General features: G+C 41.1%; 1 long non-coding RNA gene and 1 pseudogene across 2 annotated transcripts in view; both read left to right on the top strand.

The window, feature by feature from the left end:
• LOC140689221 (uncharacterized) overlaps positions 1 to 23351 on the top strand; it is a 213626-nt gene that overhangs the window by 179415 nt on the left and 10860 nt on the right. The gene's annotated exons all lie outside the window — the stretch shown is intronic.
• On the top strand, positions 18169 to 21028 carry LOC140689212 (DNA repair endonuclease XPF pseudogene; annotated as a pseudogene). The gene has a single exon (XR_012064097.1). The product of XR_012064097.1 is annotated as a DNA repair endonuclease XPF pseudogene (transcript).

The raw sequence follows: 23351 nt of genomic DNA, 5'->3' as shown, positions 1-23351 counted from the left end.
GGGGGAGTATTGTATGTGATGAAATAGCCAATTTTGCCATTACTCTTACTAAAATAAAAACAGTTAATTTTGCTAATACTTATCAAAGTTAAGACTATTATTCTAAGAAAGTTTACCAATTTTAGTTTGAACTAAAGAATTGAGGCAAAAGTATAAACAAGGCCAACACCAGGAGTAGCTGGGTTATATGATCTGGTAGAGAATATACCTTTGCTTTATCTTTATTAACACATGTATTTACTTACTTGTTTGTTTAAGCCATGTGAGTATGAAGATGTGATCTTAAAATCTAAGGATAGTGATTATATCTCCTTTCCCTGGTACTCATTCACATCACACATTCAACAAATGTTCTCTTCTGCCCTCTCATCTCTAGTTCCTTAATCTCATTAACTTATTCACGGAAGAGTCAAATCTTATTGACTCCTTGTACACCAACCTGACTGCTGCACCTTCAACTTTCACAATCTCCACCAAAAGTCTTTATACTCTACTATTGTTATTTGTTTTTCCCAGTATGTGGATAAAAGCTTAGCTTACCAACAATTTACTTGAAACAGCTGTTGTTAACTTGCACAATTTTTAAATGAAAACTTTCAACTTCTAAGCAAATAAGTAAACAAATACATTTTTATTTAGACTCTTATCTCTAGGATAATAAAGAAAGACATAAAAATATATATTTTAAGTTGATAAACTTTAGTCTTCAATGTCATTCACACACATTTATTCACTCAAAGTGGAAAACACTGAGCAATAGCAGTAGACTTACTATGTACCAAGTACAGTATTGGACAGTGGGAATACAGGGAAGAGAATTACTGTAAACTTGGCTACTACACTTATGGACCCATGAGTATAGCAGAGATGAAGTCACCATGAACTCTTCCTCATAAAAGTGGTTTCTACCCGAGGTTTATCTATTACCTAAACAACATTCCACTTCTGCAAAGTTTGAATAAAGAGGAGAGAGGAAAAGAAATGTCTATGTACAGTCTTTAGTATTTTCAGAAAACAAGTACTCTCATTACAGTCTGTTATATTTGATTATACTACATGAAAAAGTCAGAAGTCTGAAAAAATATTATGCAAAGTCTATAGGTTTTAAAATTGAATTATTTAACTTCTATCTTCTGAGACATTGTTTTTGGTAATACATTTCTGATTGTTATTTTACAGAATAAGTTATGTAGCCAGACACTGATAACATTTGCTAACCTCAAACCCAAGGATGTTCTAGGAATGCCATTACTTGGGTTATTTAGCCTCAGTAAGTTGCATTTTAGTGCTTAAAATAATGCTGATCTCACCACTACAATGTGTTTTTTGTTCCCATAAGTTCCTGTTCTGATAAAATTATACCACAGGGAGATTTATAATTGTTTGTCTCTTTAATGTAATTACCGTTAAGAACTGCCTTGTGTGGGACATTGAAAGGACAGTTTCAGAACACGTTGGCCTCAATGGTTAAACAGTCTGTGTAGTTAGTTACTTAAATACTCTTCATCACTCTGTATTTTGACTCAGGGCTGAAATTATACTAAGGCCGGTAGAACATGGTTAAAAGTTACTGGACAAGAATTAGCAAAAAAATTAGAAATTTAAAAAATTAAAAATCTAGTTTAAGATACTGATGTCAAGTAAGTTTGTATACATATAACCAATTCTTAACATCATGAACCCTTAAAAACTAAAGTAGTTATAAAATATAGAAAATACAAAAACAAATTCTGCAGAAACACAATTGAAATAAAAATCTAACTTGCCTCTATTAGTTTGTGTTAAAGAATATACCTTAAAATAAGAAAGAATGCTGAAGAATCAAATGATATCTAACTAATAATGCAGGTTTAAAAAATACATTGAACTCTATACCCTGAAAAAACACACTCCCTTCAAATCCTCATCAAACATTTAAAAATGTTGTCTGTGTATTATTCTGCAGAGCAAATCTCAGTTTCAAAAATTACCAAATAATATAGGCCATGTACTTTGACCAATATTAAAAAATGCAATAAAAATAATGAAAGCAGAGAAAAAAATGAAAATACAAACAAAAACTAGAAAAAATTGATTAAAAATAATGGTGTCAAAGTGGAAATTACCACTAAAATTGTTTAATATCTAGAAAAAATTTTAATATAAAGATTACATATCTAAACTTATGGATATTTAGTTTTTTCTTAAAGAAAAAAGTTTTAACATGTTTCAGTGCTACAAGGGAGAATAATATTGAATTAATCATCTACTTTAAGAATTTAGACATACTATTAAAACAAAAAAGTAGATTAGGAAATTAGGAAATGGAGAATGAGTAGAATAATAAATTTTTATGAAACAATCCTACATAAAAATAATATATTCTTTAAAACAGAAGACACGGAGAAGCCACACAATGCACTGAAATAAGAATAAGAAAAATCACAACACACGCAGAGTGAGTGAAGGACTCAATGAGTACTCTGTAAAACCCTTGCAAATAATTTGAATTGTTAGATAAAATATAAAGTATAAATTTTTTAAATGTCATTATGTGATAGAAAACTTTAACAGTTAAATACCTTGGAAGAAACTGGTAAAACTGTCAGAGCAGTATCATTCATAGAAGCAATTAACATTTACTAAATGCCAAACATCCCAAATTCTGATTAAAGAGGTTTACGTAGCTTATCACATTTGCTTCAGATAGGGGTTCTGTGAGGAAATTGCATGATTTTTTCAAGTTGTACTGAAGGAAATGATATACTATATAATTTTTTTAAGATTAGAAAAAAGAGAAAACTTTCCCATTTATTTTGTAAATTAGCCAAGCTAGCGTTAGCACCAAATTTGTGAAACATAGAATGAAGAGTGAAAATTGCCAGTTAATTTAACTGAAAAACACCCATGCAAAAATCCATTAAGTATTAACTTATTAAATTCATCAGTGTACGCATATCTGTATATTCCATGTAAATGAGACTCCTTTCTGGGTTACAGTTTCATTTCAAGGTTTGGCTGGCAAAGGATCTTTTTGAAGGTCACTTCATATTGGCAGAATTCATCTCCCTTGGACTGTTGGACTAAAGGCCCCAGCTTTTCCCTGGCTATCACCTTCAGGTCACACTCAGTTCCTTGCTACATGGGCCTCAACGGAGAAGGCTGCATATAAAAATTTGTTTTATCAAAGCAAGCAAGAGAGAGGGTCTTCTAATAAGGTAGAAATTATAATGTTATGAAGCATAATCATGGAAATGCCATTACATCACCTGTGAAATATTCTATTGGTTAGAAGCAACTTGTAGGTAACACCCACGAATTACAACAGAACGTAAACACCAGAAGATGGAGCTCATTGGAGGATACATTGTATCCCTTTCCACAAGAGTTGAAAAACAGCATTTAATGTTTATGGGTTAAAATACTAAATATTTTAGAGTATCAATTCTATTGCCAATCAATTCCCAAATTGCCAATATTTTGGACTTCATTTCAAATAAAATAACTTTTTTCTTTTTTATTGGAAATAGATAAAATTATACTAAAGTTGTCTGAAAATTAAGCATGTAAAAAGAATTAGAACATAGTCAGGATGAAAGCAAATAATAGAGTAAAAAAGACCTACCAGTTACTAAAACATTTAGTATTATTGACAAAAAAAAAAAAAGTGTCACTAGAGAAAAAATGGAGTCTGAAAACAGTCCCAAATATATGCCAGGTATTACTACATGATTAAGAAAACATTTTAATAGCAATATGAATTCCAAGTGACTAAAAGAATCTATAGTGAAAATATGATGGGAAAACTAAGCTGCTGAAGAACGTCTTGTTAAGTAATTTTATATACACAATTAGATTAGTATTCACAGTCCTTAGTTTTGGTTCTCAAAGGACTCAAAGGAAACATTTGTTGGGAAAGTGTACATTTTTTTCTTCTCAGTTCTTAAGAAAACACTCAGCACTTTACTTGCAATATTGCCTGCTGGACTGTTTATTCATAGCTTTGTGTTGACCAGCAGGTATATGATTAAAGTGCGTTTTTTCCCCAGAAGAATATTGTAGTTTCTGAATGAGACTTGTTATAGTTCTAGAGAGAGTCCAAAGTAGTGATCACAATTTATATTGCCTGACAGAATTTTGATGAATTTCTCTCTAGCTAGAAGAAAAATATTTACCTAACTTCTACTTGGGCATGAGATAACACTATTAGGGAAACTGAACTTCAGATGACCGTGAAGTTTAAATTACTGACCAATAAAATACAGCTCTTCATTTTACCTCAGTTTGGAAAATTGAAGCGTCTTTTGAGAAATTGACTCCATTTCTATCATTTTATTATGGTCGATCCCTATTCTCTTCCCATTTATAAATAAATCGATAGGAATTTGAGAGGTTAGAAACCAGGTGCCTCATGGCACAGGGCAGGCTGAGCTCTCAGCTGATACCTTGGGCCCTGGTCTGATGTCAGCTGGGTGGCTCTGCCCTTTGCACACAGGGATGGAATCCCGGTCCAGCCGGGGGCCTCCGCTATCAGCTTGGTGGTTAGAGCCTCCAAACCTCTTTGGTCCTCTGCCCACAGATCCATCCCCTGGCTCTTCCAAGGTGAGCCTCTGTCAGAGAAATAAAACAAGTGTCTAATCGACGTCTCAGGAAACCCCTCAAGAAGCATAAAAGGGATCAATCACCTAGATTTTATTAGGCTTTTTTATTTCTCATAATGGTAAAAAGCTATTCACTTTGATGGTTCAGAAAAACAAAATGAAGGTGTTTTTCAGGCATTCTGCCCATCTGCTCGTGGATTAGCTAATCCAGGAAATGATTGAGGAACTGGGGAAGTGGACTCGGGGATAGTCATTTTGTTAATGAAGTAATTAATTGCTGTCTTGATATTCTAACTTCTTAAAGGAATTTAATTAGCTTATAAAAATACACAGGAAAATATTTTAAATGGAGAAAGTAAACGTATTAATTGTCAAATACCCCAAACTTCGAGATTTAATGAAAATAAAGGAAAAAGAAGACTGGGGTTTTCCAATGGAGAAAGGCATTAAGCTCCCAAGACAATCACCAACATTTCTGTGGAATCATGAACTTGCATCCCGAAACTTTTGTTAAAATGGAAAACAGTTAACTTACAATAAGTGAACGTATTTACACACATGACTGTCAAAATCTGTTGGTGTCCAATGGTATCATCTTAAAAAGATATCTTCATATACTTAAACCTTAATTTTAAATTTAAAAAAATAAGAACTTATCTCAAATAAATAGATAGATGAGGCAATCAGGCCAAGGGGACGATAACGTTAGAAAATAAGAGAAATCTGGGAGTCAAGTGTGCAGATGAACCCTTTGTAGATGGAAGGCTCCAGTTTCACCGTGAGTTGTCCAGCATTCAACCCAAGGAAAAACACATGATAAGCTGAATATTTCTTGAAGTTCATTAGATTAAAACCAGATCATTCTCAAGGGAGGCAGGGAGGCAGATAGGTTCAGCTGTTTAATGTGAAGACTTTTATGCCTGAACTGACTGAATGGCCTTTGTTCCTAATTGTATAGAGGTGATGAAACAATTCAGTAAACTTAGTCAAGTATGAAAATAATTATCCAGCCAACTGGTGGTCAGTGGATTTGGGTATATGGTTTTCTCCCTGCTTTTTTCCCTGGCAATATTAGTAACATTAATCCCCTGCCTCTAAATGGAATCTGGTGACAAGGAAAAGCCTCTGGGAAAAGGAAAATAAACTATTCAAATAAAAAATGTTATTAGAACTAACACTGAAAGCTTAAAAACCAAGAAGTTTGAGTTCAGTTTCTGGCTCTGAATTGTTTGCTATGCCATCCTGGGCATGTTACTTAACCTCTCTGAGGCTTTGCTTCATCCTCTGTAAAATGGTAACTATAATAGTACCTACCTCACAGAGCTGCTATGAGGATTAAATAATGTGTATAAAACATTTAACAGTATGTCTGTAATAAGCACTCAGTAAACATCAGGCTATGATCCGCTACACAAACTCATTAAATCCTCACCATAACCCTGTTAATTAAGAGCGCATTTATTACTACTTTATTCTGTGGCCTGCAGAAACATTTGGTGAAGAGAAGGGTTACCTAAGTGATCTAAATAAATGAGCTTCTCTGAAGGCCCTGTGATTCTAACACTACAGATTTCTTCCTTTGCATCAGTTTTTTTTTTTAAATGTGAATAATAACCCACAATTAGTAGCACATTGGTAGTTTTTATTTTGCTGGAGAGGGGTATGTGGGATGCTCACCATAGTCCGTAATACATAACTAGAATGTAGTCATCTTGTTTTGCTTTCATTATATATTTTTTTTAGTTAACTCCTATTAATGACAAGATTACCAGTTGTTCATTTACAGAGGTGTTTTGCAATTTCTTTTTTCAGTAAATGTACTTGAGTTTTAGAGTTTGTTGACTTAAAGAACATTAAGATTGAAAAATACATTTGGTGAATGGATATGGCAAAAATCAATGGCCATGTCTGGGTAGCCTCATTTTAGAAACTGCTACTTTGTAAGGTAAAGTATGTCTTGCAAGGCCATCTCTTAATGGTTGCTGCTTAAAATTCCAGTGTCTTCTCAACATTCCCTATACTCTAGTCACATAGAAGTACTTGCTATTTCCCCATTTGAGGCTCTTTTTTTTGGTCTCTATAAACTAGTTCTACTTACTGGAATGTTCTTCTCTTCCTTACCAGCTTAACAAGTGAATTCCTTCAAGACCACCCTGTAAAACCTTTCCAGACACCACTGGTGACAGCCACCTTCAATCATTCTCACCAAACTAAGCAGGGAGAATTCCCCATTCATTTGTGCTTCTCAGTCTGTGGACAACCTCACCAGAGTATGGTGTCTTCTATGGTATGTGTGTGCTTATGAACAATGTATAGTCACATTGTTAAGTACAGAGTTTTATAAGTACTTATATCATCAAGTTTGTAGCTGTGTTATTCAAGTCTTCCGTATCTTTTATAATTTGTGTACTTCGAATCTACTAGTATATAAAAATCTACAACTATTATGAAGAGTCTGTAAATTTCTCCTTATGATTTGACATGTTTGATTTCTGTGTTTTCATAGCATACTATCTGGTGCCTACAGGTTCACAATTATGGCATCTTTTTGGTTGATCGTGACCATATCCTGTGAGCCTCTGTTTCTAGCGGGTAGCTAGATGCTGAATCAAGGGCAGAATTTGATCAAAACTAGCCCCCCACTAGGGGTGCAGAGAGCCTTATGCTCAAGAAGAAAGAGAGTGAGTCTGCTGGTGACAGGGCTCAGTCCCGTTTAGAAGTTGTAGCCTAGAATCCAGGGCCACCCAGCTTTCCAAGGGCCTATGGAGACTGCAGAACCAAATAAGAAAGTAATGGCTTCCTAATATGTAAAGAAAAACAGTAAAACCAGAATTTATAAGCATTTATTATCTTCAATGATAGTCAAATTTAAAATTTATAAAATATCATTATAAATTGAAAACAATCTATAGAGTAGATTTTCTTACTTTACCAGAATTCCCAGGGATAAACAATGATTTGCCAAAATACCACAGCAAATTGTAAATTAAATGTTTTCAAAATAATAAGTAATTTAATAAGGAAAGTTATATTTTAAAATTTTAGTATCTTGGGAACTAAGGGAGGTGGAAAAGTACATGGGATTATGAGAGTCTTAAAATGGCTTGAGTTAAGAGGATCTCATAGGTGTCTTGAAGGAAATGCATTTAAGTGGAGCCCTAAAGAATGGGAGTTTTTTTTTTATATAAACATTTTTTTTTATTGAGTTACAGTCAGTTTACAATGTTGTGTCAAATTTCAGGGTAGAGCACAATTTTTCAGTTATACATGAACATACATACATTCATTGTCACAAGAATGGGAGTTTTTAACAAGAGCAGTTGAATAGGCAGAGGGCATTTTGCACAGAGATAACAGCAACAATGCTGAGGCCAAAATGTGCACTAAGATTTGAAGGACAGAGAGGAATTTGGTCGGGGAGAGGGAATTGGGGCTGACACTCTCAAACCCTGAAAGGCCTCGAATGCCTTGACTGGAGGTTGGAAATTCACTATTTGAAATGTGAGCAACAAAGGACAGCTCCAGACCTGGAGATGCCGCTCAGCATCATTACTCACTAGAGACGTGCTCTACGGTTTCTCTTCCCAAACTGAATTTGTTTTCATTTTGGTCTGGGCCATCTGGCTGCTGACAAGGCATACAGCAGTGAAGAAGAAAGAGCCCAAGAGGCCAGAATGTGCAACTGCTCCCCACTCCCCTCCCCACCCGGGCTGCCCCCCCTCCACTGCCCCCTCACCCCTGTACATCCATCCATTAACACACAATTAATCCCCTGGCTCTTTCAAAGCTTGGACCTCCCACCTCTCCTGCCCCTTAGCAATTAAAGCCCTGCCAGTTAAAAGGCCAGAGAGAACAGGTGTGTTTCACACTCGGTTTCACTTTCCTGCAAGGTGCCAGACGGGCAGCCCCAGAGACCACAGATGTCTTTGTTCACTTAACAGCATTGGTTGGTAGCCAGACAGTCTCTCTGCCTGTTGGTAAATTCAGGTGCGATCAGGAAGGGCAGGGAACCTCCTTGCTCCTGCTAATTCCTCTACTTCAAGGCTTGGCATATTGGGAGAAGACCTACCAAGGAAGATGGTGTCCTGAAGGCACTTCTCTGCCCTGGGAATCCATTCATTCATTCATTCATTCAGTCTGTTAGTCAGTCAATCAACACCATTCACTGAGCGGGGAGGAGCAGTCACTCTGCTACTGTGTGAGAGATTCAAAGTGGGTAAAAAGTAGTCTTGCTTTGTGAGAGATTCGGTCTAGTAGCAAAGATGCAAACATAATTTCATATAATTTAGGAAGTGTAGCAATAAAGATATGGAATTTATATAAAGTGTTCTAAACTTATATATAAATTTACATAATTCTTAACAGGGTGTACTGTTCTACACCCTGGACATATATTAACTCATTTAATCCATGTAACAACCTTATTAGAGGATTAGATATACTACTATCCCTATTGTACAAATGTGAAAACAGAGGTATTAAAAGTTTAAGTAAATTTCCCAAGTTCAACCAACTTGCCAATGGTTCTGAGATACTGAATGATAGAACCGAGTTTTGGATCAGGCAACCTGCCTCCAGGGTCCAATGTCTTAGCTGGATGGAGGCCCATGAGAAACATATTTTGGAAATTAATTCTCTGGAGCCAAGACCTCAGGTAGCCACAAGTGTCCCTTAGCCCAACCCCAGATGATCATCATTCACCAAAAGTAAATCTTTAAAGGCCCAAGTCAGGGCTGTCCTTGCTGCAGAGGTGAGTAGGAGCTGTGATCCATCCCGGCTCTGATCAAGGCTCAGCCGCACCAGCCAGGGGAGAAGAAGCCTTGTAGCAACTGTTTGCCTTCCAAGGGGTACCATTTCGAATTCATACAAAGACACTCTATGGGCCACCCCTGTGCTGTGTGCAGACATGCCTTCTATAGAAAGCCCAGGGGACATGACCAAAAGCTTCTCTCGGGAGTTCAGATAATAAACCAATGGTTCCTAACGACTTCTCTAGCCTAAGCCAACCTCCTCCCCTTGGCCAGCTAATCCCAGCCTCATTACCGAGTTTGATGTCATTGTTCATCTGGCAGAAGAGCAATGCCCCAAACCAAGATGAATGGCTAAGCTCTAAGGAAGGAGGCTTTGTCAGGTGTCACCATCGGCAGACACCTGGGGAGGCAGCACTGCACCCCTGAGGAAGGATAACTGAGGGCACCCAAGTGAGGTGGGAAGGCCTCCTCGGGAAATGCAAAGGGGACAAGGGATCTAAGAGATGGCAGTCGTCTCCCCATGATTCTTTGAGGTTGTAAGCAGCAAAGTGTGGGAGAGTAAGAAGACCTCGGCCCCCCCAGACCCAGCCGTGGTCTGTTGAGGCTGCTGTGACGCAGCACCACAGCCTGTGCAGTGCACAAACAGCAGATGTTCACGTCTCACAGTCTGGAGGCTGGGAGGTCCAAGATCAAGACACTGGCAGATTTAGTGTCCAGTGAGAGTCCACTGGCAGCCATCTTCTCTGTGTCCTCACATGGTGGAAGGGGCAAGGGAGCTCTCTGGGGCCTCTTCTGCAAGGGCACTAATGCCATTCATGAGGGCTCCACCCTTGTGACCTAGTTACCTCTCTCCTAAAACTCTCACGTGAGGAGTGGGCTTCAACATAGGAAATCTGCAGGGAAAGGGGGGGACACCAACATTCAGTTTATAGCAGACCCAAAGTCTGTTTTTAATATAAATATCATGTAGCTCATCCTTTATTACCTTGAACTGAAATGTATAGCTAATATAACCACCATCATACATAATTTTTAAAAAATCAATATAAAAATCAATGTAGTATAAAATAAATAAAAGGAACATAATTTACAGCAAAGTAATGTGTATTTCAGTCACAAATGCTTAGGCATGACCACACCAAGATGTAGCGATGACTGTCAGGTGCTAGGTCTTTACAAAGAAGCACTATGAATGCATGATCACAAATGCTGACAAATTGAGCTGAGCTGTGATGACGACTTGTATGCCATGAGGGCTGTTGCCATAGGTGACATAATTTTTGGTGAACAATTCTTGTTAAAGTTTCCAAAAAGTCAAGGTACAACCATCCCTTGCTTGGTATGATTGTTCTATTGCTGGGACAATGACCATGTATTAAAATGATGCCAAAAGTGCTCTGTATTTATGGGTACAATTGAGTTAGTTGGGGATTCATAAGTAGAAAGACACTTTTCACCTATTTGTAAGTCTGGAGTGAATTTGTGTGGGACTGTCCTATGCCAGAGATGTTTCCTCCAACATTATGACAACTAAAGATACCTCACATGTGTCCAAAATCCTCCTAGGGCTGGAAACACCCTGGCACTGAAACAATGGTGTCAATTTTACTGTGGAAACCAAATAAACTTACAAGAGATCAATACACATGAATTCATTTATTCATTCAACAAACATTTAGAAAATACTTGTTTTGACTAATGAAGTTATTCATTTATTTAACAAATATTTATTGAGTGTATGTGAAGAGCTAAAGGTTGTATCAAGGTGTATATGGTTTGGTCCTTCCTCTCAAGGACCTTATAGTCTAATATTCAAGGTAAATTCAAATGTAAGAATAACATTGGGGCAGAATAAGAAATACATATTCGGTTTCTGCGTGCCTTGCTGCTTTCCTGTCAAGCAGCTCCTAAAACCCTTGGAATCTCCTCTGTGATAAGTGTCTTTCTTGTATGCTAATGAGATGACAGGTGGCTGGAGGCTCCAGGACAGCCTCACAGTGGGGGCTGGTTACTAGAGGAACTAGCTAGTGATTAGACAGTTGGAATTTTCAGCTCTACCCACTGATCTTGAGGGAGGGGGAAAGGGCTGAAGACTGAGTCCAAGCACTAATGGTCAATGATTTAATCAAGTATTCCTACCTGATGGAACTTCTATAAAAACCCTAAACAATGCAATTTAGAGAGCTTCCTGGTTGGGGAACACGTGGAGATGCTGAGAGGGTGGCGTGCCCTGAGAAGGCACGGAAGATCAGCGCCCCTTGCCTACACCTCGCCCTGTGCATCTCTCCCATCTGGCTGTTTCTGAGTTGTATCCTCTTCTAATAAACTGGTACTCTGGTAAATTTTTTTCCTGAGTTTTGAGAGCCATTCTAGCAAATTATCAAACCCTAAGGAAAAGGTTGTGGAAGCCCTGGATCGATGGCTGGCTGGTCAGAAGCACAGGTGCAGCATGGACTTACGAGAGGTGTCTGAAGCCTTGTGGGACCAAGCGCTTCCCCTGTGGGGTCTGTGCCCTCTGGGCAGTAAGCGGCAGTTAAACGTATGACACCAAGAGCCGGAGAGTTGCTTGGTGTGGAAAAGCCCGTACGTAGTGTCAGCAGTGCTGTGAGGAGGGGAGCAGAGAAGGAACAGTAGTTTACTTAAACATTGGAACACAGCCATGCCCAGCTTTGTTACGCTGCTTTTACTGCACTTCATAGATACTGCGTTTTCTGCAAATTGAAGATCCGTGACAACCCTGCGTTGAACAAGTCTATAGCTGCCATTTTTCCAATAGCATTATTTTTAAATTAAGGTTGTTTTCTTAGACTACTGCACACTTAATACAGTATAGTATAAATATAACTTTTGTATGCACTGGGAAACCAAAGAATTCATGTGGATCATTTTACTGTGATACTCACTTTATTTCAGTGGCCTGGAATCGAACATGGAGTATCTCTGAGGTTTGCTGTAATAAATTGCTGTGGAAAATAAAGAGTGAAAAAAAGCACAAGTAGATAAAGATGTATTTGATTTGTACTTACTTGCATGGAAAAAATGAGATCCTAGTTTCCAATGTCCAAGGTTCCTCAACTCTCCCACTGCGTCCCAAGGAAGGAGATTTCTAGTACTTGGTCACGTGTACAGCGCTCACACCACACACACACACACACACACACACACACACACACACATGTATACTCACAGATCGTTTATACACTGAGGGCTTCCACAGTCCTGTGTCGAGAGGAAGTTAAAACAAGAGCCTCCAGGCTATGAAGTTGTGACCCAGCTGCCCTGGAGGGGACAGGAAAGCAGAAACACAACTGGCTCAGAAGGAAAAAAAGTATTTCTGTCTCGCTTGCATCTTGGGAGGTGTGGGACAGAAGATGGTAAATGAGGAGCATGGGCTCATAGTAGAAGTAAAGTTTCAGCGCCCTCCCCGCAAGAGGGCTTTCCAGCTGTCTCCTCCACTCCCGGGTGGGAACGACAATTCTTTTCTTGTCACACAACATCTAGGGCTGTGTCTAGATGCTTCATTACACTTCTTTTCCCATCAGTTGGGATGGAATTACACCTCCTACCAAATTACGAGTCCTTTGGAGGCAGGGGCTCTGTTTTGTTTTTTCATTATTTTAATCCCAGAACTTTGTTGAGAACATGGAAGGAGCAGAGCAGGTACCCAACAGAGTTTTGTTGAATGAACAGAAGGAAGGGAAGAGGGGAGAGAGCAGGGAGGGGACGGAGTAGCTGGTCTGTCTCAGCCCCCTTAGGTATCCCAATGGGCAGAAACAGCAGCCTGGCCAGTGAGCCAGAGGCAAGAAGAAAGAAGGAATGACCGATAGATGACAGATGGACAGATACACAGATGGATAGGTAGGTAAAAGGTAAGTAGATAGATGACAGATAGATTGATAGATAGAAAATAGATCATAGGTGGATAGATAGATAATCTATAAATAGATAATAGGTAGGTAAATAGATCTGTAGATAGATAATAGATAGACACGATATGGCCCATTCATTTGCTGTTGTTTGAGATTCTCTCAGTAGTGAATGTCTCTCACTCTTCAGTTAAAACTAAAAGGGTTAAAACCGCAAATTCCTGAATGAAACACACACTGACATGACTGAGTTTTAGGCAAAGTATAAATGATGATATTAGATTCTTTCTTACTTTGGAAGGTTAAGGAGCAGTCTGTTTGGTGGGAGAGGAAGCCTCTGAAGAGGAAAATGCTCTTAAAAAGGGACCCAGGCCCCGAGGGCCTCACTCTCCAAGTTTGCCTCCTGTGCCCACAGTGCCGGCTGCCAGCACAGCTGGTCGTGCTGTGCCCCCCCGGGGGCCCCTGCACCATGCCCACCTCTGTAGGCTTCTGCTCCTGGGAGATAATAAACTGTTCACGAGGCATTCTAAAGCAGTTGCTTAAAAATACAGCGTTGTGTGACTCTGGGAAGGCTGCATAAACCCCAGCATGGAGGAATCTTGAGATAAGCTTTCCATTTTACTGAGCACAGCTCAGGCGCTTCCTAGAATATTGTATCTGAGCCCTGTAATTACAGAGGGAAGAGGAAGACTGGGAGAGGTTCCGAGAAGAATTGTAAGGATATTAAAGGGTAGGAAACAATAATGCTTATGGGGGGAAAAATTGAAAGAACTGGGATTATTTAGACTGAAGGACAGAGAGCCAAGGAGCAGAGTACCAATAATCTTCAAACACACTCATCTTGGTGTCAGAGAACCAGGCTAATTCCTCCCTGATAAAATGCCCTTTCGGGGCCCAGCTGCTCTTTCTGTATGGACTTGTTAGCAAAAGAAGACAGAATTCAGCAAAAGGGAAGAGCTGAGTGGTCAGGCTGTCACAAGATGCGTGACTGGCCTGGATCTCAGTCATGTGCCCTGGGCAGGACCTAGGGAGCCAGGGTAAGCATGAAGCCCAGGTGGGGGTGCAAGTCTTTCTCGACAGTGTAAACTCATGATGTTGGATGCCCACAGCATCAGTGAAAACCTTAGTGTGGGCCTAAGAAATCTGCCCCTGCAACTAGGTTTATTTATCCATTAAAGTTTATTTATTTTCCCATTGTGAGAATAATACACACTTTCTTTAAGGAAACCAGTTGCTTCCTAAATAAAAGCAAGTCCAGAGTTGCCAATGAGAGGAGACCTCTGTGTGTGTGTGTGTGTGTGTGTGAGATGTGGAGGAGGCAGGGGAAATAGGGGGTCAGAGGGTGGCCAGGACTAAGAAGGGAAACTTAACGTACAGCCACACAATGCAGGTTTACAAAGACTTAGCTTCCCGACTTCAGCCTGGGGATGCTCTCCTGCAACGATCCCATTTCAGCTCTCGGAGAGAAGCTGCCAGCTCCGGTGATAACACCAAGCCTCCATCCTACCTGGTGGCACTGAATGGAGAATCTCAGGATGGAGTCAGCCATCCATCCCTTCCCAAATCTCCTCAATTCTCCTACCATTTCCAACTTTAGAGGACCAGAAATCCATTCTATCAAGGAAGTGGACAAATATCAAAAAACTGTTGAGGAATAAAAATGGGGAAACCTTTCCCAGTCCGTCATACAAAGACATTCATGATGCCATATGTGTATAAGATCTTGCTACTTTTTTCCTCCTATTTTAGTTAAGTTTGATTACAAAGGTTGGTACAATGTGGAACCCATCTTTATAAATACGTATGTATATGCATACTTTCATTAAAAAGACTGGAAGGAAGTAAACCAAAATACAACTTGGTTATCTCTAGAAGTAGGGTTATAAATTATTTTATTTTTGATGCTGTCATGATTTGTATTCTCTACAATTACTGTATTTCACTTTCATAAAAGGAAGAAATACATTATTGTGCAAAAATAGCACAACACTTTCCCATATTATTATGAAAGCTGTGACCACACCATTTCTAATGGCTATTTGGTCAAGGGGGTGGTCAATGTTTCACTTAACTAGTCCTCCCCACACTGCTGAAGTTTGATAATGTCAAGTAAAAGGACATATTCTCAATAGGGTCATTTCCTTAAGATAGAGCCCCAGAGGCGAAGTTACCAAGTTAAGTGGTTTGAATACTGCTAAATTCCCAGTGAATTTTGACAGCCGAAGTGAACGACTAGCAGGCTCTGCTTCTGATACCCATTGTTTAAGCTCTTACATATATATTTTTATTTCCTGCTGGTTTTCGGGCTCACATGCTTTCATTGTCCCTGCCTTCCTGTGCTATTGATTCCCCGTGGTCCTTCCTGTCCCATTTCTCTCCCTCATTCCCTTGCGGATGCCTCAAGGCACCCGGTGTTATCGTTTTTCCGCAGGCGTCTCCCTTCTCGCTCCTGCCAATGAGACGACACTATTATTAGCTTCCAAACGTCCATTTCCATCTTCTTGAAATTTAGGACACAAGAAAGAATTAACAAGCACGCGAAAGTGGCAGGACCATGGCATCTGCCCTGAGGGGTTGTCACAAACAATAAATGCTTACTCTGCTAACACCATGAATAGCCTTAAAAAAGTTAATAAACCCAAGGTCATTTACACACTTTTGATGATATCTCTTTGATGCCTTGAATACAGCATATTGTCTCCATGCCTATCCAGATAGGCAGCCATAAAAGACGGGGAGTTATTTTTAAGTTTCTGCATTGCATGTGATTTACAGACAGACTAACTTACAGATGATTGTAGATGTAAAGATGCTACTCTTCGCCTTCACTTGTTGCCTGAAAAAATCAGCCAAATGGTGCCAACATAAATATAGACATTAGGACCCTGACTCAGATTCCCCACTGCTGAAAATTCGTGATCTAAGACAGGGGGTCCCTGGCTTTTTCAGAGTGGTACCGTTCATTTTATGTAATAAGCCCCATTCTTTGCTCTTCCCATCTTACGAACTATTTATGGTTTTATTACTTTCGTCACGTTCAGAGATTTCACAGCTATCAAAGACTTTTTAAAAAATTGAAGTGAAATTCATATGACATGAAATTAGCCATCTTAAAAAGAACAATTCGGTGACATTTAGTGCCTTCACAGTATCATGCAACCAGCACCCTTATCTAGTTCCAAACATTTTCATCACCCCAAAGGAAACCCTGGACCCACTAAGCCATTATTCTGCCTTATCCCCTATCCCAAGCTCTAGGTACTTACCAATCTGCTTTCTGTCTCTATGGATCTGCCTATTCTGGGTAATTCATATAAATGGAATCACACAATATGTGACCTTTCTGCCATGTTTCTTTCACTTAACATAACGTTTTTGAGGTTCATCCATCTTGTAGTATGTAACAGTACTTCATTCCTTTTTTATGGTTGAATAAAATTCCATTGTGTGCACATACCACAATTTGTTTATCCACTGTATGCATGTACCCTTATTTACTATTAAGGGATGAACAGCCCTAGTACCCCTTGATAGACATTCAGTTACTTCCACTTTTCGCCTGCTGTGAATAATGCTAAGAACATATGTATACCTAGGAGTGGAATTGCTGGGCCATACGGTAATTCTCTGTTTAACTTTTTGAGAGACTGCCGAACTGTTTTCCATAGGAGCAGAACTATTTTACATTTCCACTGGCAATACACAAGGGTTCCAATTTCTGCACATTCTCACACGTGTTTTCCTTTTTAAACTTATTATTATAGCCAACCCAGTTGGTATGAATTGGTATCTCACTGTAGTTTTGATTTGCATTTCCCTAATAACTAATCACATTGAGCATCTTTTCATGTGCTTCGTAGCCATGTGCTTTGCAAAAATGGCTATTCAAGTCCTTTGTTTTTGAACTGGACTATTTATTTATTATTGAGAATATTCTTTACATATTCTACATATACTAAACCCTTATCAAATATGTGATTTGTAAATATTTTCTCCCATTCTGTAGGTGTATTTTCGCTTTCTTGATAATATCCTTTGATGCACAAAAGTTATTAACTCTAAGAAAGTCCAGTATATTTATTTGGTTGTTGTTTTGCTTATACTTTTGGTGTCATATTTTAAAAACCATTGCCAAATCCAAGATCATGAGGATTTATTCTTACATTTTCTTCTAATGGTTTTATGGTTTTATCTCATATTTAGGTGGTTGATCCATTTTGTTTTTTCTTTTTGGGGGGACCAGAGGATGGAGGTAATTAGGTTTGCTTGTTTGTTCATTTGTTTAATGGAGGTACTGGGGATTGAACCCAGAACCTTGTGCATGCTAGGCACACACTCTACCACTGAGCTAAAGCTTCATGGCACCCTCCCTGCCCCCCCAACCCCCCCGTTGATCAATTTTGAGTTAACTTTTGTATGCAGTGTGTGGTAGGGAGCCCAATTTCATTCTTTTCCATATCAAGGAAATTTTAAGTCGTTTAATCCAAATCCTTTTACAAACAAGAAAACAGGCTTGGGGAAGTGAGGGGACAAAAGAAATTTTTGGCTGAAACAAGATTGAGGCGGTCAAAGCCTGACCCCCGTCTACCACATCACTCTGACTGCTCTTACTGCCCAGTGTCAGAGGCCTTTGCCTGAGTCGCAGAGCAAAGAGCAGTGATCGTGTAATCTCTGGAGCAGTCTTTCAAGCTAGATTTCTTGAACATAAAAATGTGTAACAATTCTAAAGGTAATTTTATAGAGGAAATGTCCAGACAAGTGTATCAGCTCTGTGGTATCTAAGTCTAAACGTTGTCTTTCTGGATGTATCATACGGGAATCTACTTTTAATGTTGTATATTCCTGAATCAGAGGGTAAATAGATACCTTTTATGCAATTAACAGAGAGCAAACGCAAGTTGTCCCCAAAAACGTTTTCATGGAGGTATGGATAATGCAACTAAATAAAAGATATTGGGCCGCCCCGGAAGGGCGCCCATGGAGCCGGGCCTGCCGGCTCCACCGACAGCTATGGCGCCGCTGCTGGAATACGAGCGGCAGTTGGTGCTGGAACTGCTGGATGCGGACGGGCTGGTAGTGTGCGCCCGCGGGCTCGGCGCGGACCGGCTCCTCTACCACTTCCTACAGCTGCACTGCCACCCGGCATGCCTGGTGCTGGTGCTCAACACGCAGCCGGCCGAGGAGGAGTATTTTATCAATCAGCTGAAGATAGAAGGAATTGAACACCTCCCTCGCCGTGAAACAAATGAAATCACAAGTAACAATCGCTATGAAGTTTACACACAAGGCGGTGTGATATTTGCAACCAGTCGAATACTTGTGGTTGACTTCTTGACTGACAGAATACCCTCAGATTTAATTACTGGCGTCTTGGTGTATAGAGCTCACAGAATAATCGATTCTTGTCAAGAAGCATTCATCTTGCGCCTCTTTCGACAGAAAAACAAACGTGGTTTCATTAAAGCTTTCACAGACAATGCCATTGCCTTTGACACTGGCTTTTGTCACGTGGAAAGAGTGATGAGAAATCTTTTCGTGAAGAAGCTGTATCTGTGGCCAAGGTTCCATGTAGCAGTAAACTCATTTTTAGAACAGCATAAACCCGAAGTCGTAGAAATTCATGTTTCTATGACACCTGCCATGCGTGCTATACAGACTGCTATTCCGGACATTTTAAATGCGTGTCTGAAGGAACTGAAATGCCATAACCCATCACTGGAAGTCGAAGATTTATCTTTAGAAAATGCTATTGGAAAACCTTTTGACAAGACAATCTGCCATTATCTGGATCCTTTGTGGCACCAGCTTGGAGCCAAGACTAAATCCTTGGTTCAGGATTTGAAGATATTACGTACTTTGCTGCAATATCTCTCTCAATATGATTGTGTCACATTTCTTAATCTTCTGGAATCTCTCAGAGCAACAGAGAAGGCATTTGGTCAGAATTCAGGTTGGCTGTTTCTTGACTCTAGCACCTCGATGTTTGTAAATGCTCGAGCAAGGGTTTATCATGTTCCAGATGCCAAAATGAGTAAAAAAGGCAAAATGCCTGAAAAAATGGAAACTGAAGAGGAACAAGAAGCAAAAAAGGAACTGGTACTAGAAAGCAACCCAAAGTGGGAAGCACTTACCGAAGTACTGAAAGAAATTGAGGCAGAGAATAAGGAGAGTGAAGCCCTCGGTGGTCCAGGACAAATTCTCATCTGTGCAAGTGATGACAGGACGTGCTCCCAGCTGCGGGAGTACGTCGCGGTCGGAGCAGAGGCCTTCTTGTTGAGGCTGTACAGGAAAACCTTTGAGAAGGACAGCAAAGCTGAAGACGTGTGGGTGAAGTTCAGGCAGGAGGACGGTACAAAGAGAACAACGAAATCCAGCAGAAGGCTCAGAGGCCTCCGAAACAAAGAGGGGGCTGCTGCCAACGAGAGGACTCTCAGAAAGAAGAAGCCACGGTTGACTTTAACTCAGATGATGGGGAAATCTGAAGAAGTGGACGAGGAGAGAGATGTCGAGGAAGGGTGTCCAAGAGACGTAAGCAACAGCCCCGAGAACTCCTTAGAAGATATTCAGCATGAGGAGTTTGATTTAAATGTATCGTCTGATGCCGCGTACGGGATCCTGAAAGACCCCCTCACCATCATCCACCCACTTCTGGGCTGCAGCGACCCCTACGCTCTGACCAGGGTGCTCCACAAAGTGGAGCCGCGATACGCGGTTCTGTACGACGCAGAGCTAATGTTCGTACGTCAGCTTGAAATTTACAGGGCAAGTCGCCCCGGGAAACCGCTGAGGGTTTACTTATATACGGAGGTTCCACCGAGGAACAGCGCTATCTCACTGCTTTGCGGAAAGAGAAGGAAGCTTTTGAAAAGTTCATAAGGGAAAAGGCTAGCATGGTTGTCCCTGAAGAAAGTGAAGGCAGGGATGAAACGAACCTGGACCTCGTAAGAGGCTGCATGTCTATGGGCGCTCCCACTGACACTCGGAAAGCGGGCGGCCAGGAGCAGAATGGTACCCAGCAAAGTATAGTCGTGGATATGCGCGAGTTTCGAAGTGAACTCCCGTCTCTGATCCATCGTCGGGGCATCGACATTGAGCCAGTGACGCTGGAGGTCGGCGACTACATCCTGACTCCGGAAATGTGCGTGGAGCGCAAGAGCATCAGCGACCTGATCGGCTCCTCGAACAACGGCCGCCTGTACAGCCAGTGCACCTCCATGTCCCGCCGCTACAAGCGGCCGGTGCTCCTCATCGAGTTCGACGCCAGCAAGCCCTTCTCCCTCGTGTCCCGCGGCGCCTTACACCAGGAGATCTCCAGCAGCGACGTCAGCTCCAAGCTCACCCTCCTCACGCTTCACTTCCCCAGGCTCCGGCTTCTCTGGTGCCCCTCCCCACACGCAACCGCGGAGCTGTTTGAGGAGCTGAAGCAAAACAAGCCACAGCCTGACTCGGTGGCCGCCATGGCGGTGACCGCGGACTCCGAGACCCTCCCCGAGGCAGAGAAGTATAGCCCCGGGCCCCAAGACTTCCTGTTGAAAATGCCGGGGGTCAATGCCAAAAACTGTCGCTCCTTGATGAACCACGTTAAGAACATCGCAGAGTTAGCCAGCCTGTCCCAAGACAAGCTGGCGAGTGTCCTGGGGAACGCGGCAAACGCGAAGCAGCTCTATGACTTCATTCACACCTCCTATGCCGAGGTTGTAGCTAAAGGGAGAGTGAAAAAGTGAACAGTGGTGACTGTTTTCTTCTCCTGTGACTGTGCTGCTCAGCTGCCGTCTGCTCACTCTTAATTGTCAGCCCAGAGTCTCACTCCCGACCTTCTAAGGATTGCGTTGTTTGCTGGGCCAGTGGCCCCGAGGCCCAGGCTCCGCTCTGAACTTCGCATTTAGGAATCATTTTTACTTCCCCTGCCTTCTCTCCTCCCTCCCTGCACACCCACGCCAGGTCTAGTTCCTTCAGTTTTTAAATGAGGTGTTGTCAGGGTCAGGTAGTGTTTATAGAGGGCCCTTTCTGAAACAAGCAGGAATTTATGTTTCCTCCATAAGCTGATAAACACACAATTGTGTTCTCACCCTCTGTCTACAGAGGGGCCGCCAGGACACTGAGAAGGGAGCGTCTCTGCCACTCCTGACCAGTTCTCTGCACGTTTTCCTCAACTCCGTGCTTTTCCCACCACCCGTCTGCCCCTGAGATAAATTCATGGGGATTTCCTACTGCTAATTTAAGAAAGAGGCATCTCTGAAACTGGCTGATCGGTTTTCTAATCACCTGAATACATGTAGCATGCACTATAACTGTAACTCGATTGTTCAAAACCAGTATTTTTAAAACAAAGTGAGTTACCTATTTACAGAATTGGATGGTGTAGGTGTAGGACACCTGAAAACTCTCAGTTTTTATAGATATTTAACCTCCTCAATCCCAGCGATCTCAAGTCCAAGTGGGTAGCCCCAGAGTCTCTCAGACGTCCTCCTCCCCAGCCCCTCCGCACGCGTCCTGGGACCACCAGCTCGAGTCCTCTCCCCGAGTCTTGCCTCTCACGGCCCTGCGCCCGAGCGGCCTCCCGCATCTGTGAGGACTGACGTGCAAGCCGCTGAGTGACCCACAAGTTTTTAGGATTGGTTTTTCTTCCTTGATTTGAGCTAGAGGGGGCATAAGGAAATAGAAAATGAACGCATAGAATACATAAAAATTCTAAAGAAATACAGAGTTTAAAACTCATAAAGAAAACAGTCTCACTGCAGACCTCCTGGTTGATGTAGTTTAGCCTCTTGCCAGCGTGTGTGTGCAGGGCGCTTACAGCACCTTTGCGCAGTTTTTTAACTTTTATACTTAAACATTATTAACTTCGGTATCATGCACATCTTTGATAATAAATAGTCAGTTTTCTACCTCGGGAGCTGCTGTGGACATCAGTCCCTCTCGCCGTGTCACGTAGGGTCACATTCATTGGTGTTGGTCATGTTGTTCTTTGTCACACTGCTTGAAGTCAGCAGATAGTGGACGGTGTACCACAAAGTGGTCTTCAACTTCAGCAGAAGTCTTTGAGCCGTCATCTCCAGACTGAACCTCTCCTCTCATCTTGACATCTAGATGTCTTGGTATGTTGACATACGTTAATGCTGTTCAAGTGTGTCGGTCTTGAACTCCATACAGGGGTGCTGCAAGAATGAATTAAGGGCTATCAAAGAATCATATTTCTTATCGTCAAACTCTGTACAGTGATTTGGAGAGGAGAGAAGAGGACAAACAAATTAATTTAAGGTAGAATAAAGATTTGGGCTACTAATTTTGTCCAGGGTTTAAAATATACTGTTGAGAATAGAAGACAAAATTGTCGGATACATATGTTAACTTTTATTATGCATTTCTTTATTTAAAAGTTCAGTCATTGTTAAAAGTACATTAAAATAGACATACCACCTCAAAAAAAAAAAAAAGATATTGAAGCAAATTCAGATTCTCTTGACAAGGGAATACCCACAGACTCTATATAGGACATTTATAGCAGACTCTGGGCCCCCAGTGGGCCTCATTACAGTCCTCTTGGTCCACTGTTTCCTCCAGCCATTGTTGCAGCAACCTGCTTCCCACAGGTGCCTCCTGACAGCACATTGCCTCTTCTGTACCGAGTACCCCTTGCTGACTACCCTGGGGACACCTCTGACACTAGGAAGCCTGCAGGTGTCCACTTGGTCTCCATATGCACAAACTTGGAAGTGCAAAATAACTAATACCCCAATGGGCGACCAGTGACCAAAGGAGCAGGGCAGTGGGGAGAGGGCACAGAGACCATAGATGAATGCTCCTCTTTTCTATCCCTTGAGTGAACAAATCTGAGGTATATTCTGCATGGCTTTTCAGAGGGTCTTGTGGGACTCAGGTCCAGCTGACTACAAGAGCATCCAGCTCAGCAGCACAGCTTTGTGCTATTTTTCCTCTTCCTGGGACACTATTTCAGTCCCCTGCTCCTATACCCTAGGATCATTTCCCAAAATAAATTCTCTCCATGAAAGCTCTTGTCTCTCACTTTACTTTCTGGAGGAAATCCACGCTAAGACATGCCTCAGGATAGGCATTGTTTTTATCCCCATTCTGCAGATGAGGAAACAGAAGTTTGAAAACTTTGGAAAACTTCAGCTGGTAAATGGCAAAGC

The sequence above is a fragment of the Vicugna pacos genome, chromosome 25, assembly GCF_048564905.1.
Source record: "Vicugna pacos chromosome 25, VicPac4, whole genome shotgun sequence".
Lineage (NCBI taxonomy): Eukaryota > Metazoa > Chordata > Mammalia > Artiodactyla > Camelidae > Vicugna > Vicugna pacos.
Note: the sequence above shows the minus strand (reverse complement) of the source record. Positions and strands in the feature narration are given on the sequence as shown.